The 14074-nt window shown below is 41.7% G+C and overlaps 1 protein-coding gene across 1 annotated transcript in view; it reads left to right on the top strand.

Moving 5' to 3' along the window:
- Positions 1-14074, top strand: part of LOC124063434 (chemokine-like protein TAFA-2) — a 68760-nt gene that overhangs the window by 11375 nt on the left and 43311 nt on the right. The gene's annotated exons all lie outside the window — the stretch shown is intronic.

The raw sequence follows: 14074 nt of genomic DNA on the forward strand, positions 1-14074 counted from the left end.
TGTGTGTTTGTGTTTGCGTGCAGGGTAAGCCTAGGGGTAAGCTTTTAGAGGTCTGAGCAGAAGGGTGTGAGTGAGAAGGAGAGGACAGATTTGAGCAGTTATCTCTCCCAGCAGACCTCCTGTCCTGCCTGCCCACATATCCACAAACACACACACACATATTCAGATAGACACACACACACACACTGTTCCCATCTGTAATCATGTTTAGCATGGCTCTCTCTCACACACACACACACACACATACACAGTCCAGTCTGAATGGACTATCACAAACTCGGGCTGCTCTGTATTTGTTGTGCAGCAACAACAAAATCTCCCCACTGTACCTCCTATTGCTCACCAGAAACAAACCCTGAGCTGCATGCAGAAAGAACACTGCCCGAGATTGTGGGGTTGATGCTATTTTTACAGCCGAAGTGATGAGGGCTGTGCTGAAAGAGAGCTCAGCTCCAATCCCCTCCCATATACTTTAATTAGAATGCTTGCAGTTCTTGCTGTCTCACCTGTCTCTTTGTTACCACAAATGAATACATGTTAGGGAGATACAAGTAAATGGATGGATAAATTGAACGAGAACACAATTTGCACTTTGTGGCAGATTTGCAACAAAAAGGTGTTTCCAGGATGTCCGTGACAGTGTATATATGTGTGTGTGTGTGTGTGTGTGTGTGTGTGTGTGTGTGTGTGTGTGTGTGTGTGTGTGAGTGAGAGAGTGAGAGAAAGAGAGAGAAAAGGAGAGAGTATGTTGGATTCGAAGTAGAAATCAATGCAGAGAATATAGTGGCAATTACTACAGCAGCCTGCAAGTGAACCTAGTGGAACAAACTAACTAATACATGAATACGTAAGCACAGTGAAATGGAGATGTGTATGCGTGTATATTTTATGTGTGCGTGTGTGTGTGTGTGTGTTGACTGGTCTGTAGATCTTGGACGGTCCTTTGCTGTGCCAGCCAATTAACGAAGTGTGTAAACCGAGCTCATTAAAGAAACAGAGCATTGGCCACACACTAACAAACACTTTCATACACACATGCACGGGCACACGCATACACCCACACACACACACACAGAGACTCAGTATCAAACTGGACTCTTTTCTGTTTAAAGTATACCACGCATAAAAAGTGAAAACCTTTTTTCCTTTTTACCTTCCACTCCACAGGTATTGTCTGCTTTGTCATGGTTGTGTGTATGTCCCTTTTGGGGCCCATGTGTATGTCTCTGTGTAAGCCTGTTTGGACAAGCTGTAAAAGATTGATTTAGAGTTTGTTGCTTTGAACCAACTGCCAAGTGCTGCCTCACGAACCCTCCGTGTTGAGAGAACAAAAGCTCTTCAAGGTCCCCACCTACAAACCATTCCTCTCTCTTTCTGTCTGTCTTCCTCTTTCCATGACTCGCTGCCTCTTGGCTTCTTTCTTTTTGTCCCACTCTCATCTATTTCAATCTGGCTTCTCTATTTTTCTGACTCTGCCCTTCCATTTTCAAGTGGTGGATGAGTGCAGCACAAATACAAGCTCTTCGTTTGCTAAATGTTGAGTCATGGAAATGCTGCTTTGTTGGTATTTTGAGCGAGACTGTGAAAAATAAGCAGCCAGGAGACTTAGGTGAAATATTTTCTCTTATTCTGCTTAACAGCCATGATTCATGGAACTACATGGCCTATTATTAGTCACCCAAATGAGGGAAGCAGAAAAGAGAGAGAAAACAGAGGTGTGACTGGATCAGACGGTGCAGGTTGTGCTTTTCCCTCAGGGTCTGGGTGCTGATATTGATGCTCGTCTCTCCAGTTTCGGCACCCCACGTGTCTGAATATAAATCAACTCAATTTAGTTTAATTAAATTGAATGTGAATTAGTGCCATGAATGTTAATGACGAGTGTTTCTCAAGCTTCAAAATAAGATTTCATTTGTAGTTGTTCTGTACTGAATATTCAGGTTGGAACACTGAAACATAGGCATTTCATAGCCAAATTAAACATAAAAAAGATTTTAAGCTGATGGCTTATGAAATGTAAATATTTGCTTCATATCATCATAAACTGAATACTTTTGAAGTATTGTTTGTTGGTCAAAATTATATTTTAAGACAAAAGTTTCAGCTCTCAGTAATTTGTAATATTTGAAGCATAAAAAATATCAATTGTTCAACTGTGAAATAATATTTCATTAATAAATAATCAAATACATTGTTGCAGCATTAACTGAACTGTTTTTAGCATTTTGTGAGGTGCGTCTGTGGGTGCTCTCAGTGGAGGAAGTTAATGTGATTCTCACTGTTTTCAAACAACACAACAGACTGTTATGTTCATGTTATGCATTTGCTCGATGGCATGCTGTGTTACTTCCTGTGTTCTTGTTGACCAGCAGAAATGTAAAGGGCTTACACACAAACAAACAGATACACAAGAGCTGTGAGTTGATACAGAATATAGATGCATGATTCAGTTACACCTCTTGCAAAGTGATACGTGTGTGTGTGGTGAAGGGGGGGTGGGGGCATAGTGTGGCTCTGTGTGTATATTGTTGGGTTTTTTTTGTGTGTGTTTGTACAAAGGCTGATAATGTGCTGAGCGAAGGATTTGGAAGATGGGGAATTGGAGCTGCTGTGTCCAAATTTTGTCACAGATTCCGGTTGGTTATGCAATCCAGCGTTGCCAGTTACACCTTTGATACAAAATATGATCCTCTTTATTATTCTGCAAAACTAAGAAACACATTTTGTTTCTTTTCATCAGCCTCCCTTTAGAGCTAAGCCACACACAGCTGATCTCATTCCACATCTCAGAGACATGAAACAATTCTGCAGCACACATTTATGACAAAGAAGTGGACAGTCAAGCCACAATGCTAAGTCCTCATCCAACAGATGGGAGATTTAACTACAGGCCACATGTGATATTGCTGAAGGGGAATCTAAGAATTGTGTCGTTTTGAAAACCCTGACTACAAAATGGTAATCAAAGACCCAAGAGCAAATCCTCCCCTGAGGCAAACATTCATGTATTCACAAACACTTATGCAGCAGTATAGCCTGCGGGCCATCCACGACTCTTACGGTACCCAGCACACAGCAGGGCTGATCAGGGGAATACAGCAGATGATTTTTCTGCAAGAGAAGGAGGTTCAGATATAGGCTACATGCCCTATGCACTTCCATCCATCCATCCATCCATCCATCCATATTGACCCTCTGCAACATGACAGTAGGAGTTGCCAGATTGGAGGGCTGCAGGGCTTGGTGTGATGCCAGTAGAGACAGGTGGTGGGAATCTGTTTGAGATTAAACTGCTTGGTGACCAGCTACCCGGTTCACCCGGGCCAGAACAGACGTGGCACCCCTGGCTGATTGACCCATGAAGCAGGTGTCATGGGTACGGGTGGCAGGTCAAAGCTCGCCCTGATCTCCCTCTTCCAGGAGAAGAGGGGGAGCTGTGGAAGTGGGAGGTCGTTTGGTGATGCTGCCTGATGACTAACGCCTAACATAATCCCATGCCACATCAAAGCAACTTTCCAGATTTAAGACTTACTGCCGTCCTATTGCCAGACAGGGAGACAATGGACAATTCGGCATAATCCTGGATTACATTCAGTCGCATGTTTTTGATACTGAGTCAAAACAACTTTTTAAATTCCTCTGAAATCAAAAATAGATATTCAAGGGTTTTTTTCCCTTGTGCTGAACTTCACCTATAAACCAGTGTCTGACAAAAATGTTGTCTATAGTTATTCTTAATGTTGTTTTAGAGTTGAGCGTAACGTACATTCAGAACTATTGGTTATTGTAAATGCTAGTCAGTAGCCGTGACGAGTCCCTCCCTAGCTGCCTGTTTCTAAAGGAAACATGTAATTATATGGAATCAAATAACACTCTGCTAGCCATTTCATGGGAACTTTGAAATGTTTCATTTCTACAACAGCCTTGCAAGGTTACTATAGTAGGATGGTTAGGGTATGGCAGAAGGAATAGTTCTTTGTTGAACAGTAAACAAATGTTCACTGAACAAATGTCTGCATGTCTTTTAAGTAAATATGTAGCTACAGCCAGCAGATGGTTAACTTACCATAAAACGATTAAAAAGATTAGAAATAAAATAACAGCTAGACTGACTCTGACACTAATAAATTCCACATCCAGCACCTCTAATACTAACTCATGTCATGTCAAAACTGAAGTGTAAAAATGCTATTTTTTTGTCATTTCACCTTTAAGTATCAACAAGACAACAACATTCTATAAAGACACTAAGCCTGACAATTAGCCTAAAAGACAGATATGACAGTGGTATCAGTCATCTTCACCTCCACTTCTTGGCAAGAAAGTGAATAAGAACATTTCTGGGAATGTTGAACTATTCTTAAACGTTGGCACTGGATGTAATGACACTACAAAAATAGCGAGTGCTTCTGGTCATTGCTGTATGTTACTTAACAACAGAAGTTTGTTGACGTGAAACAGCTCCAACGGCATAAAGCCACTTTTCATAGCAGCTCGTGGTGTGTCTTTCAGTCAGAGAGTAGTGTATCCGTAGCTTCACCACTTATGAAGAGTAGCTTGTACTTTTCTAGCAGCAGTTTCAAAGACTGCAGCTTCACCAACATTGGACATTAATATAAATTCAAACCAGAGATACACAGAACAGTCTGGTGAATATGCTGGTAATCAGAAAGTGTCATAACATTTTAAGCTTTTGCTAATATTGTCTCACGGGCACAAAGCTCTGTTCAGAAAAATTGGAATCTGAATAGGTGTTCTTGGAAAGAAAGAGCCGGGAACCTACTTTTCTTTGTAGCTAATAGGTTTTCGTTCAAGGACTCTCCATTTGTCCTACTGCTCGGTCTCTTTCCTCTCCCTCTGTCTTGATTCTGCTCTTGTGTGCAGTATCAAAACTATGCAAGTCACTGGGGAGCTGTAGACCTTTACCTGCTCTGGTCTGGCTGTGTTAAAGGTCAGATATGAGAGGATCCCGTACACTGGTCTCAGATGTCAACACCGCCTGCCTTCCACAGCATGGATTAAGAGGCAAGGAGACGATGGCTGCCAGGAAATCACTTGCCCTCCATCCTGTCAGTAACAGTCTGTGTCTCTGTCAGGGGTGGTGTGTGTGTGTGTGTGTGTGTGTGGTGAAAGAGAGAGAGAGAGAGAGCAGCATCTGCATGTGTGTTTTTAATATCAATATCCCACTGATCCTCCTCTCCCTGCTGTGTGTTTCTGCACTTCTCTGATTGCCAGATGTGTTTATAGGGTGTGTATGTGTGTGTGGGTAGATTTATGTTTGTGTAAGAGTGTGTGTGAGGACCAGGTGTATGTCTGAGTATCTCGCTCGCTGTGAGAGATTTCTGTGTTGACAGGGCTGATGCTGTTTATTTTGGCAATATGCTGTCAGGGGCGGTGGGACACTGGCTGAGTGAGTGTGAGTGTGTGTGTGTGTGTGCGTGCATGCAGAAGGATTTTCACTGCCAGTGGGATGGTGTGTGTGTGTGCCGAGTTGTACATCTGAATTGCTGTCACACCCAGAAGACAGCAGTCTGTAATCAGTCATAATCATGCATGCACTGTACATGTATGTGTGTTATTCTATAACTTCAACAGGAATCAAGTTTAATTATGGACCTTCCCACACACACGCACACACACACACACATCAAGATGATAAGATCACAAATTCTCTTATGCTGAGTAAAAATCCTCCAAACTTTATCCAAATGCTTTTTGTCCGCTGGATAACAGACTGTTCCTGTTATTCTCATACGTTCTCTATCACTTAATTGTTTGTACGCTGGTACTTCTGATGAGAGATCGCACCCTACAGCTAACTACAGCTGCTAGACTGTAAAACCAGTGAGGAGACAAATGCAATGCTATCATTTATGGGTACCGCAGGGAATTTCTTTAGGTGTCTGGTGTAATCCTTGAGTCCTTTGGCAAAAGTACAGCACATATGGTGTTTAAAAAAATATTAAATAAAAGTCCTTTAACTAATTCCCTCTTCTGGTAGGGTCCACCTTAATTCAAACAAATTGTCAGATAGTAATGCAATAATACATAAAGCAAAAAGTGACACATAGGGATGGTGTTGTGAGGATGTAACAATACTGGTACTTATTGATAGTCTTATTGCTACAATGTTCTATAATTTGGTGCAAAAAATACAAATGTAGTTATCTCTGGTTGTCAAGTCTTTCCCACATCTGTGACTTTTTGTTCTTCAAATTATCAGTTGAAGTTCTGCATAGTTCCAGTGTCCTGCAGGCTAAACCCTCTGAACTATAATTTATATATTTATATATCTCAGGATTCATTAGCAACAGTTCTTACTTTGTGTTTTATGTTAACTAACATTGGTGATGATGAGCCATTCTCTCCCTCTCTTTCTCTCTTCTCTGTATTTCTGTAACACACATCTGCATGCAGCAGATAATGTCCAAAGGTTTCCAACCTGGCGTGAAAAACAACTCAGAATAAAACAGCTTATACGATTGACAAAAAAAGTGAACTGTTTGAAGTCTGGCTCAAAATGTAGGGCTGTTTGGCGCAGGGGATCTCAGCTGTAAGCCTTTGATGAAACATAATTGTGGCCTACAACAAAACCTAAGAACTAACTAGCTGCTTCAAACTGCTACACATATCATCACACAAATACAGTGTTAAACTAGTGTAACTGTTAAGTGTATCTCAGTCTGTAAACAGACTACAAAGATATCTATAGGCAAAACACTCAATGTTTTAAACATTCTGGAAATCAGTCCATGCAAATTTGATTAAAAAGGTGTGACAATAAATATTTGAGTAAGAGGGGTTGTGCACGTCAAGTGTGAAGATGAATAACATGAATACGTTACGGATCAGGGGATTAACGCATTTCAAATAGCCTGTGATGTTTGAGAATTATAGAATTATTTGTTCATCCAGTCTGAAAATGACAACACAGTCTCTTACAAGAGGTGTCATACTGCCGTGTACTAATGTATTCACCGACCAAGGAGAGGAGAGACCAGAAAGTGGATTTCATTACATTTGAGTTGGCTTGTTTTTGGTATAGGTCATTTTCTGTAATCAGTATTTGCTTACCTCTGCGTGTGTGTGTGTTAACAACTTGTTTGAATCTGAGTGACACACGTCAAACGTCTGAACTGTGGAGTCGAGAGGCTGTCATGAGAACACAGAAGGAAGAGGAGGGGGGACAGAGGAATGAAGTGAAGGTAGAGAGGGGGAAAAAAAAAACATATAGCGAGAGAAATCCCATGTGAGAAAGCAGCCTGTTCATTAGCGACATGGGAATGTGTGTGCGTGTGTGTGTGTGTGTGCACATGGATCAGCAGGATGCTAACTGGGACACATTTCCCAGAATGAAGCAAAGGCAGATATTGAAAAGAATCTTCTCATCTCAGTATTTTTCTTGCCACTTTTTTACCTCTGCATGAACTGCTCTGTGTGATGTAGCATCCTCAGCATATCAGCATGCAGATCTACCTCACTGCTACTGAAGCGCTGCGTTGCTTTAATGCAAGCGCTTATGTACTTTGAGTTACTATGCTACATCACTGGCTTGTCAATTAGACCATTTCTCAAGTGTTTCAATCTACGGAAATAAACTGCTTGGTGAAAGGGGCTAACTCAACTGCAACCTTGCAGCCATTTGCCAAAATGTCTCTTTTTTTCACACTGAATATTACTTTGTATTTGCTGAACCCCCCCTCCTTGTTTTCAATTTTTCTAAGCCAGCAATTGCTTTATCCATCCCCAGGCAGAATGCCTCTGCTGCCTCTGGACAGGACTTCCAAAAGAATAACTGTTATATATTCATAAGACAGACATACTTCCCTCTGACTGTTCCAAACTGCATTCATGTTCTTGGCTGTGCGTGCTTCAGCGATGGGTTATAAGTTGAAGATTCAATTAGACCCAAAGAGGGGAATCACAAGCAGAGAAACACAGGGACGACTGTGTGTGTATGTGTGTGTGTGTGTGTGTGTGTGTGTGTGTCTGATAATGCGAGGCGGGGATGTGCTCCATTTGAAGAGAGCAGACTTTTTGTGATCACAAGTCTGATAAGAATTGTGGGAAACCACACTCACAACAAGCCACCCTGGAATACCAACTAGACACACACTTTTTGTCCGTCTTTCTTGCTGACACACACACACACATAGATGCATACACCCTCAGACTCACACTGAAAGGCATCCACACACGTGGCAGGAGCAATAACCATGTTTTCTCTTCTAGTAGACGTAGCCCTGATTAGATGCCTCACCTTGACAATGTAAATGTTTTTTGCTGAACATATGGAAACAGAGTCTGCATGTAGACGTATGTGGATGGATGGCTGTGTGTGTGTTCGTGTGTGTTGTCTTTCAGAGATTGCAAAATGTAACAGTCACCTCACTAATGGTGAAAACTCTATACACGTTCTGATGGGACACAAACACTAAAAATAATAGAAATATGAAAAATAATAATAACCTTTTACATTTTTCAATTTTTTCAATCCTGCACAGCATGATGAGAACTTGGCTTAAAAGAGGTGTTTGAGTGTGTATGTGTGTGTTTGGCTCAGTCCAGAGAGCAGCTCACTCTGCTCACACAAAATTGCAAAATATAGATAAGTATATGCATTCACTATCTTTTTATTGGGTGGTAACGTCTTGTTTAATTTTTCACAAACAGACCTAGAGTAAATAAGGTTTTCAGGTCACAGTTATGTCCATGAGACGCAGATTAAAATGAGAGTGAAACTGTTGTGGTCTAGACACAGGGTGAGTGTCAAAGAAAACTTCCATCCATTTTCTATACCGCTTATCCGTCACAGTCGCGGGGGAGCTGGAGCCTATCCCAGCTGACTATGGGCGAGAGGCAGGGTACACCCTGGACTGGTCGCCAGTCAATCGCAGGGCCAACACACAAAGACAGACAACCACACACTCTCACACTCACACCTAGGGGCAATGTAGAGTAGCCAATTAACCTGATGTGCATGTTTTTGGTATTGTGGGAGGAAGCCAGAGAACCTGGAGAAAACCCACGCAGGCACAGGGAGAACATGCAAACTCCACATAGAAGGGCCCAGACCGGGATTCGAACCTGGAACCCTCTTGCTATGAGGTGACAGTGCTAACCACTGCACCACTGTGCTGCTGGATATTATGGGTTTTATCCAGATGCCAAAAATGAGCCTAAAGATGAAAGTCAAAGTCAGCATGCCTGTGCTTGGTGCAACAACATCACAGCATAACTTTAACCACTCTTGTGGAAGGTTTTGGTTAGCAGCCATAGAGAACAGAGAGGTGGAGTACATGGGACTGAATCAAATTCATGGAAAAGAGATGGTAAGATGTAACATTCGCTCAGTGGGTGGTCATGCTGCGCCATCAGAAACACCTCTAAACCCACAGCAGGATACTGTTTGTAGAGATTCTTTTTATAAGATATTAGTTGTGATAGTAAGCTAGTTAAAATTGCCTTAATTACACTGCGGGTCACTCATGGTGTTGAACCTGAGCTTTGTAACAAGTTTCAGCAATTTTCCTATTTTGGTCAACTTCTCAGAGCATAATTCGTGGCTGCAGCAGGCAGCTGTTTTCTGAAAACCCTCTGTCCACCACCTGCTTGGCACTAAATGGCTCACAAACAAAGTTAGCTACCGGTGAATGAAGACAATGGAGCATTTAGCAGCTGAAGACCCTAAAATTTCCCTCAGGAGTTGCTTGCCTCAATAGTCTGTGTTATCTGTGTTACACAGAGTTTGTGTCTACACTGTTTATATTACTTACCCATCACCTACATTTGTTTTACCTGTATAGGAATAAAAAAGTCAGACTCCAAACATACCTCAGAATGGAGTAATGACAGCCTGACATGAGGTTGCTTGACACCTGGATATGCTTGTACAGATTGAAGACCCAGCATCACCAAACAGTTGTAAGATGCTGCGAAATAAACTAAGGTTAACTTGAGGCTAAACCAAGCTAGCATTACAGCCAGTGTGTATGTGAAATTAGACCTGGTAGCATGTAACTGACATTAAAGATCAAAGTAAGCACTCTGCAGAAACTGAGATAAACTGTGTGTTGTAATCAGTAACACTAACCGAAAACAGAATTAAATCACACAGATTCATCAGGTGGCCAGAAACACGAGTGCAAACAAATTACTGTTGGAAATCTAAATAGGCAACTGTTTCTAACAAGTTTATCACCTTAAAGTCAGCAACTGTCAGTTTAAGAAAGAGCCTGTTTAGGTGGATAAAAGCATTACACTAGTATGAGAGCTACATTTTGCAATATATAAATTCTAGTCTGAACAAAGCTTCAGAATGGTTTGGACCAGTTTCAAGACCTTCATGTTTGACTGTTTTCTTTGAGCGAAACAGAAACAAAGAGACATAATTTCACCCACTAGGAAAACTAAACTCTGTTGGTCCGTCTGTCTGCTTCTGATTCTTGCCAGCACAGCTGCTGATCCGCCTGCCCCAGTGGCTTCAGTTCTCCATTATTATCTCCGGTGGAAGGATGTGTGTTGAAGTCAATAGCTCATCCTGATCTGCTGGCAATAACTTGTGATGGGAGTTTTGGTGTGTGTGTGTGTGTGTGTGTGCGTGTGAGTGAATGATTGTGTGTGCCAAAACTCCACATCTGCCCGACTAACTGAGCATCCTGCTGAGTCAAATTTGCTGTGACAGGATGTATAGTGGTTAGATGTTTAGATACTAACCCACATGAGGCTGAGCAGAAATGGTATTGGCCTATTTAGGGTGAGGACAAAAGCACCATGTCCCCCATTCACGCACACAAGCACACAGCTATAAATATTCTAATTGGACTGGCTTCTTTTATTTTTTTGTTACTGCAGACCACAATAAATAATATACAGGACAGTGGTTCTGTGTGCCGATCTGCATGTGTGTCTGAGTGTGTGTGTGTGTGTGTGTGTGTAACTGGAGCCCATCTGTTGTCGTGTATGCTGATATGGCAACTGCATCTGTGGGGAGCTGACTAGCACATTAAGAAAGAACACACACACACACACACACACACACACACACACACAGAACCTGCACATACTGGACAGCTAACAGTTCATTTGACACTGTAATTACAGCCAGTGATCATGGATCTATTCATCAGCCCTCTTCCTCAGGGCGTCGACTGACCTCCAACAATATCACCATGAGACAGAGGGAGGGAGGGAGGAGAAGATGAGGGATGAAGGATGTAGGGGAAAGAGAAGCTGGGTGGAGGTATGGAGGGGAAAAAAAGGGCAGGTGAAAAAATAATAGGCTGCACGGAAATATGGGAGAGAGTTGATGTGGGGTGATATAGAGATTGACAGGGTACATGTTTATGGGCCTGGAGGTGTGTTTGTTGGATTGATTCATTCATGAGGCTGCCCATGTGTGTGCGTGTGTGCGTGTGTGTGTGTATGTGTATGCATGCGCAGTGTGTCCAGGCAGTTCACTTTCCACCACAAACTCATGTGTTGACCTTAGCTGCTTCACTGTTGCACAGTTAGGATGAGTTATACACCATTACTGCTCTGCTGCTATCTGTGGCTGCTGGATAGCAAACACAACACGCACATGTACACACACACTTACACACACACAGGTACACACAACCTGTATGAAAACAGCATGCATAAGTTATGTGCACCAGGCTGTGTGTTGAAATAGGAAAGCAATGAGGAGTAATGTGGGGAGGAGAGACAAAGAAAAGAAAGAGGGTGAAGTTTGAGTAATGCATGAGGCCCTCTGCTTTATTCTCTTTGTTGCCTTTTGTTACCAAGAAATGTAGTGAACATCGCTGGAAGACCTCATTATGTACTGTACTATCGGCACACCTGGATACATGCATGTGTGCATTCATGCACACACAAACACCTGCACTAACAAGCATCCAACACCCCGAGTTACTGGCATCATCGCTTACATAGTAATAGCTATCTGTGGAGATAATTTTGAAATTCATTTGTTGTTTTTCATTTAACATTGTTTTTCAGCAGTATTATATTCACATATTCCTAATGTAATTCATTGTATTAAATGTAATTTCTGTTGTCATGCTCATGCACAACAAGAGTCATGTTACTATAGAGACAAGGACTTCATGCTGTTTCTTCTGTAGAGATAACTAGAACTAAAACTACAACTCCATTTTTGTACTTCTCAGAAGCATTTCCAGCTTATTGTTTGTCTTCCAGTGTGTGTTTATCTGTACAGCTCCTGTACCAGACACACACAGAACCAAAGTGCTCTTCATTAAGGCCTGTTCACATTCAGGAAAACTAAATACATTCACAGCGACCCACCTCTTTAGTGTCACGATTCATCGTCTACACTTGACTGGAGTGTATTATCATATTATATGTAACGTTCTTTGCAAATGTCTCAGTGTCCCAGTGCTTTTTGTTATTTAACATTTATACTGAGCGTATACACACACTGGAACATGAACACATGGAGATGTATGAATTTTAAAAACATACCTGTCATATCCCTAACTTACACTGTGCTACATAGTTTTGGGGACCGTCAGCAAAACCGTTTTTGACTAATGGTGCGTGTGGCTTTGTGTGTGCGGATGTCAGCCTAAGCTTGATACACATGGGTCTACTGGGACCACCCAAGCAGATGCTTCATTTACAAAATTATGCATTTAGGGCAGAGAAATAGGTCTGAACCGGGGGAGTTTAGGGGAGTCTACAGAATGAGACCAGAGAGGACTGAAGCCATCAGCGAGGTGTCCCGTTGTGATCTCTGCATTGTTCTTTAGCCCTGTGTGTTATTTTGTCAGAGAATTAGACAAAAAGCTGCACTTAGGGCCGTCATGATATCAGCTCACCTTCACCTTTGTTTGTAGTGTTTTCTCGCTTTTTGGCAAACGAATTACACTCAAAGTATGAGTGGAGGGAGGTGGAGGGAGAGTATGTAACCATGGCAGCACAAAAAGAACAATTACACTTGTTGAATAGAGGAAAGCCAACCAGATGAACTAATAAAAGAAAACTCCACAAGGCCTAAAATCTGCAATATTTAATTTTCTGATGATCACGGTTATCATCAATTGTGGTATGTTGTGACAACCCCCTGCTGCCCCAATGCCCTTTTACCACGTCTCAGGCTCTGCCACATCAGTCATTACTTCCTGTCTCTTATCTACTCACTGATCAGCTCGTTCGCTCTATCCCCACTCAAACTTTCTCTCTAAAATGAAAAAATACAAAAACAACAGGAAACATGGATTGTTGACTCCTCTGATATACCGTTATTCCATTGCTTTTTATTACTCTCAACTTTTCTTTATTTATTTCTACACAAACTATAACCAGCAGCGTTGGTATTCTGACACACATGGATGAACCCTGTTGTGGCTGAAGTTTTTCCTGCTCAGACTGAGTGTTCTTGAGGCTCCCAACTGGCAGCAGCTTCGCTTGCAAACCAACACGAATGATTTTAAACAAAATATTGCTTGCGAGGCTGCTGCGCTGAGTGCTCACTGTGTGCTTTTAAGCCTGTGTGCATATGTTTCCTCAGTGGCAGGTGTTGGTTTCAGAGCATCCAAGAGTGTTTGTCTTTCTTATAGGCCACTTCAATTCGTAATCTCCAGCGAGTAACATGAGAGCTTTTCTCTAAATGGGCCATATGTGTCTGATGACACATATCGTCATACATCACTGAAATATAAATGCAAATAGAAATAACTCACTGAATCCACGGTAACATAATGCAGTATATTTTTATCACATTTTTTTTCTCATAAAAAGTGTCCCAGAACATGTACAGTATATTACTATTTGCTCGATCAATAGTTCAGTCAAAAAACCACAGAGGTGGAAATTGATGAATGACTCAGTTCCCTTTGTCATCACTGACTTCATATATAGTTTGTTCATTTTTCCATCATCGATGTTCATTGTCGTTCTGCACATCATTCAGTCTGTCGCTGTGGCATTCAGTTCAGTACAAATCTAACCATAACACACTGTACATGAGGTGAATAAATCCCCAGCCCTTTTATTTACGAGACTTTCGTTGTCTCGTAATTAACTCTTACAATCAAAAAGTATTGGAGTC

This window comes from Scatophagus argus, chromosome 8 (genome assembly GCF_020382885.2).
Source record: "Scatophagus argus isolate fScaArg1 chromosome 8, fScaArg1.pri, whole genome shotgun sequence".
Taxonomy (NCBI): Eukaryota; Metazoa; Chordata; class Actinopteri; family Scatophagidae; genus Scatophagus; species Scatophagus argus.